Source organism: Limulus polyphemus, unplaced genomic scaffold, assembly GCF_000517525.1.
Source record: "Limulus polyphemus unplaced genomic scaffold, Limulus_polyphemus-2.1.2 Scaffold540, whole genome shotgun sequence".
NCBI lineage: Eukaryota > Metazoa > Arthropoda > Merostomata > Xiphosura > Limulidae > Limulus > Limulus polyphemus.
In genome coordinates this window covers 498606-505508 of record NW_013666150.1, presented here as the reverse complement: position 1 = coordinate 505508, position 6903 = coordinate 498606, and positions in this window count along the sequence as shown.

Sequence of the window (6903 nt, the reverse complement as noted above, 5' to 3'; positions counted from 1 at the left end):
GAAGATAGCCCTCGTGTAGCTTTGCGCGAAATTCAAAACAAACAAACAATTAATAAAACAAGGTCTGATTCATTATTCAGTTTAGTAAACTTAATAACTCGATTTCCTCACATGTACACTTCTAAACTGACTGACTGCACGGCCACATACATCTCTATAAGCAACAAGCCACATGCCCCCCAGTGGCACAGTGGTATGTTTACGGATTCATAACGCTGGAAACCGGGTTTAGATACTCGCGGTGGGCAGAGCACAGATATCCCTTTGTGAAGCTTTGTGCTTAACTACAAACAACAACAAGCCACAAATAATAATAATAAAATACGGTGAATTTTTTAGGGATAAGCAGACTTCACAGGAGTCCACTCTTTTCCACAACTCCGTCAATTCTTCTTTCCTTTGTCCTCCACTTTTACCCATCAGCGTCGTGATCCAATCAACCGTCTTTTCAAGGCAAAGTGTGACGTTTCAGCATTTGTTAGTCTCATGTTTTTAGCTCTGTCTTTGATACCATCGACCCAACGCTTCCTTAGTATTCTTCTGCCTCTATTTCTTGTTAGTTGTAAATTATATTCTCTTGCTGGTGGCTACTCTAAATTCAATTTGCACTAAGTGGCTGAACCATTTCAATCTCTGATTTTCTATATATTTCAGTGACGGTTTCAATCCAAGCTGTTGTGTGATCGTTTCACTTCTTACTTTATCCAGTCTGGTCTTACTTACAACTTTACGGAGGTATCGCATTTCACATAATTTTATTCTTTATTCGGTTCTCTTACTGGCAGTCCATGTCTGGCATAAATATGGTATAAATACGATGTTGATATGTGTTATTTTAGTTTCTAAGAGAATGTCTTTATTGGACATCACAATGTGGGGGGGGGGCATCTAATAGGTTCCATTGTAAGAGAATGTCTTTATTGGACATCACAATGTGGGGGGGGGGCATCTAATAGGTTCCATTGTTTGCTTTCTGACATCTTGTTTCTATCTCCCTGTCTAATTTGCTATCTTCCTTGAAGACGCTCCATAAATACTTGAACTCCTTAATTTGCTCCAGTTGGATATCCTCAATAGTCAGTCTTGTAGTTTTCTTGGTGTTTTCCCAATGCTCGTCTTTACCTTGCTGATTCTCATATCATACTTTTTGCATTGTGTGTTCAGTTTATTAAGATGGCTTTTTCATCTTTGTCAAACAGGGCCTGATCATTTGGGATCATGAGTTCATTGATTTTTCTGGCATTAAATTTGCTTCTTTTGCTGGCCCATGTATATTGTGAAGAGTAGGCACGACAGGGCACATCCTTGAAGCACGCCAGATGTTATATCTATTCAATTTTTCAATCCACTTTATGTTCTAACAGTACATTTGCTACTCTTATATTGCCCAGTAAAGTGCCCTTTGCACCATAATTTTCTAGTATAGTCCATAGTGCAGCTCTGCCGACCCGATCAAACGCGTTTTATCAAGTCAATAAAAACTAAATTAAGTTGTTGATTGTGTTCTATTGTCTGTTCACTTAGCTGTAGCAGCGTGAATATGGCATCAGTGCAATTTTTGCCACTGTGAAACCCCATCTGTGCATTGCTCAATTGTTTTTCAACTATTGATCTCATTCGCTTTTCTAGGATTTTTGCAAACATCTTTCCCACGTGACTTAGTAGGACTGTACTTCTCACAGTCTCTTTTGCTTCCTTTCTTTTTCCACATGGGTATAATGATTGCTGTTTGCTAGTCATCTGGTACTATTTTTTCGTATTATGCGATGTTAAAAATCTCTGTAAGCCATAATACCCCAACCTCTTCATATGCTTTTATGGCTTCTGTACTTAATCCACCAATAATATCTGCTGCCTTGTTTTGAGGACTTGATTTTATTACTTATTTAACTTCACTTCTTAGAATATCAGGCTCTTCATACTTTGCATGACTTGGAATAAATTGTTTTGTTTCTTGAAAGCTTTCTTTGCTCTAAGGGTATAAAAAGTATTTGAAGTATTCTACCCATTTTGATCTAATCTACTCATCATACTTCAATGGATTTCCTTTTTTTTCATTATTAATCATTTTATTGTTGTAGGGATAAAAGGTTCATTTTATTGTTTTATTGACTTTACACGTTTATAGAACTTTCTTGGTTCTTTCACATTTTTGAACCAGTTCTTCTTCAAACTTCTTCCATGATGTTTCTTTTGCTTCTTTTACTACTATTTTATCCTTTCTTCTTGCTATGAATTAGGTTACGTAGTCGTCACCTGCTTCGCCTTTCCACATTTTTCTCCTTTATGGCTTTTTTACTTTTTTGTTCCATCATATTGTGCCTCTTTTTCTCATTCCTCCTATTTTCTTTGTCCCACAGCACTCTTTTAGTATTGATGTAAAGTCTTCTTTGAATATTCCCCATTCTTCATCAGTTCTGCATGTCTCTTCCTATTCATTCACTCTATTCCTTACTTCCTTTTCGTTAAGCTTCCTATTGTTGACAGTCTCTGGTAGTGATGTAACTCAATTTATTTTCCTGTGTCCTTCTGTCTTCGTGTCTAGCACTACTGGTCTATGACTGCTATCTATGTGTATGCTTCGAATAACTTTTGCTTCAATGACGCTTTTTGTCATGGTCAACCTAGTCGGGATGTAGTCTAGTTGTGATGCTGTTCTTAAATCATTCCACTTGTACCAACTAACTATTTGACTCCTTCTTTAATACATAATGTGTAAAATGTTGAAAAAAAAAGTGTTGCTAATTAAAACTCCTTGTTATGTGCACAGTTCCAGGAGCAACGTTCCATTACGATTCCATTCTGTCAACATGTGGTCCTAAGTGTTCCTCCTATGGTGATCTTGTTGTTCAATCTTTCTCAGTGAAACCTCCCATGATAATTGCTTCATCTTCCTCCTTAATTTCAGTTAGCGTATGTACCAGACTGTCAAATAATTCTTCTTTTCCTATATTGTGTAAGAGCACACAGCTTTATGTAGGACTACGTCTTTTCTTCATTTTAAACCTTTACTTTGATGAGTCTTTCTGATATGTATGCTACCTCTGGAACATACTTTTCTATGGCTGGATATAATATGAAATCTACTTCATGTTTTTCTCTGTTCTCCTGGTCAACTCCAGCCTATATAAGAGTGTAATCTCCATGTATCGTCTTATTGACCAACATCTTTCTTGTGTCTGATATTCGTAGTAGCTTGGTTTTATACGTCTGCGTTATTTCAACAATATCTCACTCTTTAATATTCAATCCACATATGTTCTAAGTTGCCATTATGATTCTTGTCTCAATTAGTCGTCCTTTAACATTTATGTTCCATATTCTATTTAAATCAATCCTTTTACATCATCTGAGTATTCTGTCGGCTTTAGCCAGGTCGTTTCAAGGTAACTCAGGCCACTCTTCATGGTTACCGTAGTGGACTTGTGGGATATCCCTCACCTGTACCCAGCAATCCCCTACTTTGTCCTGCTTCTACCTTCTACGACGATGAACTAGAGGTTTGACTTTGGACGGTACTCTGTCGATTACTTCATCCAAATCAAGTCTCGTAAGGACGTCTTTTTCTATTGCCATGAGCATGGATGAATCAAAGTGCTCCTGGAATACACTGCTCCTCAGTCAGTTTTTAATAAGCTTCAAGGTAGAGAAGCTTCTCTCACAGACAACTTGTGTGAAAGACAGAATCAATAGAAACTTATAAGCCAGGCCAGTCACGTTATAGGCATCACACAAAAAAGTGTATCATCACAGAATTGACAGTAACAAATAGCACATTTCTTACACGCCGATCTGAGGGAAGGCAGCTAGTCATCACCACCCACCGCCAACTCTTGGGCTACACTTTTTTTTAATGGAATTGACCGTCACATTATAAAGCCCCCACAGCTGAAAGGGCGAGCATGTTTGGTGGGACGGGGATTCAAACCCGCGACCTGCAGATTGCGAGTCGAGCGCCCTAGCCACCTGGCCATGCCAGGCCTTTTATTATAAGATTACTAATACTTTGTTTAAGGAGAGAATCAAAACAAAGTGGGCGAATGCGTATCAGGACAGGCAAAATAGTTTTATTTGTTTAATTTCGCGCAAAACTATGCGATAGCTTTATATGCTAGCCGTCCTTAAACTTTGAAGTAGTAGACTACAGGGAAGGCAGATAGTCAACATCACCCATCTCCAACTCGTGTGCTACTCTGATTGACTAGTGGGATTTGATCATCACTCTTATGACGCACTCACAGCTCCAAATTGCGAAGCGCATTTTTTTTCCTCTTCTGGTAATGGGGCGCGAACCATGAATCCACACTTCGGTATGTTAACGATTGTCTATATTTGTGAATTTGTGATAGTGTACTAATTAGTTATGGTTTTGGTGTCTTGTTTTGCTTGAATAATTTCTTCTCATGTGGTAATGTGACTCAACGTCTTACAGCGTGATAAGTCCAGTATTAGGATGGAGCCACTGCTAGCCTAAGTAAGCGCTACAGTCTTTTTCAATTAAAGTTGCTGGGAGCAAAGGCTGCTCACTTCACTCTGTATGTAATATATTTTATGTGGATTTTTTAATGTAGCGAGTTACTTGTAGTCTTGGCTATTTGCTGAATCTACATAGGCTTAATAAAGTATCCCGTATTTGATTACGTGTTTCTTTTATGAGAACCAGCCCACCAACTATTGAGGGCATTGGCCCTTCTGACATTTGCCAGAACTGTCAAATGGGCAGTCCAGGCCTCCAAGAGGTTGAAGGTCAATAATCAACGAACTTAAGATAGCACTAAAGTTAGAGAAAAAAAACTTTCTGACTAAAACCTTGAAACAGCACTAGTCCTGTTAGCTAGAAGTCCTGGGTTCAAGTCCCAGTCCCAGAGTCTCTTTTTCCTTATCGAGTTTTTCACTCACAATTTAATGTTAACAAGGATTAAAAGGTATTTATTGAGCTAGATTTGTATTTGTGCAAGCTGAGAATGTTTTACATTCATATAATACAAGTAATAAACTGTTTTATTTTCTAAATGTTCGCACAGCAGCGTTGGAAGTGTTTGGTGCAATAATTTGTAATGTTACATAATACGGTCTTACACAAAATATGAGGAACAAGTTTTAGAAGGCACAATCGGGTAGGCGGCAGCACTGCCTATGTAGGGATGGCTCAGATTGTTCATCGAAATGGTATCTTATCGTCAATAGGTGATCAGAACTTTACAATACTATACAGTGTTTCCTTTTATATCAATATCTATGTAATAACTGAGCCACACGGGATGTCTATAAATATCATAGCAAAAAGTTTGAATTCCTTGTTCGTCTTTCTTCTGCTTCTTTTTTATTACATGATAACTCAAAAACAAAACAATGGTGTCAACCAATTTCAGTGAGGTGACATAACTTCAAACGGAGTATCCGCTTTTATAAGAATTATCAATAACTAGTAGTAATTTAAAAACATTATAATTATAATGTAAACGATGTTATCATTATCCCTTGAAGTTAGCTTTCTTACAAAAATTTGTTGTTCCGTTAAAAAGCTTAAGTACAGTGTGAAACAGGAATTACCAGTCAATAATAGATAAACAATAAATATAACAGTTGGAACATCATTGTATTTATAACTTGGTTATAAATACAATCTTCCTATGTCTTTCGAAACACTGCATTAAAAAAAAACAAGTGAAGAAAAAGCTTTTCAAAAAAGAAAGTAAATGTAGGGATGGCTAATATCAGTCCTTCAAAAAGGCAAGAATTGACATATAGCAATATGTATAACTCTTCAATCCCAATTGAGTTTAATTTATCCTATTTTTCTCTGTTAACATTCTACTACACTGTATACCTGTGCTATTATTTATGGATGATGCAAATGTCATTCCCACTATTTTGTTTGCATTGTTTTTGAAGCTTTGATATTAGCCAACCTTACATTTACTTCCTTTTTTGAAAAGTTTTCATTTATTTTGCACTGTAGAGCTTGCATATGCTATGAGACATTCAGCGTTGCCATACGTTTTGGACATTCAGGAAGAAAGTGTTCAAGACTTAAACAAGAGGGAATCCTCAATAGCGGCGGCACTTGAAATTCGTTTAGGCAGGATTAGAGTAAATTAATCTATGAGACTGTGTGCTTGATGAAATACATCAATCAAAAGGGTTTGACCTCCTGAATCCAAAAGAGTAATTAGATCTCAAATCAGTCAAGAGATTATGTCCACCTATGGAACAGCGATAAGACTATGGGCTTACAACGCTAAAGTGCGGGGTTCGATTCTTCGCGATGGACACAGCAGATAGCCCAATGTGGCTTTGCTCTAAAAAACTAACAATCAAGAGATGACGGAACTATGAGCTAAAAGTTGGTACTTGAAAAACAAAAAGCAAACTCAGAGTCGTTCTATGAGCCGTTAGGCGCGGCTAAAAACAATACCAAAAAGAAAAAAAAGGACCACAAAGTGGGAACCATTATCGTTGGAAGATCTTGTAGCTAGGAGAGTGGCTGCAAAATTGACTGTTGGTGCATCTCTATAGCTATTTATTTATACCTCCGAGTTTAAAGGGAAAATATCAGCTTCATTAAGTACAGACTTCAACTCATTCGGGAATAACGCTTCACAGAACATCATTTGATGTAATAATTGAGATACGCCTAGCATTGATGCGTGTACAATAAATTCAATCCCATACGATTTAAGGAAAGTAGGTTGACAAATGCTAACAAAAAAAGTAGAATATTCAAAAAGTATGAAATGTCATCCTAAATAACAATACACTCCAGAATCTGTAGTTGTTACAACATACTCTAGTATCTGCACATGCTACAACATATTCCAGAATCTGTAGTTCTTACAACATACTCTAGTATCTGCACATGCTACAACATATTCCAGAATCTGTAGTTGTTACAACATACTC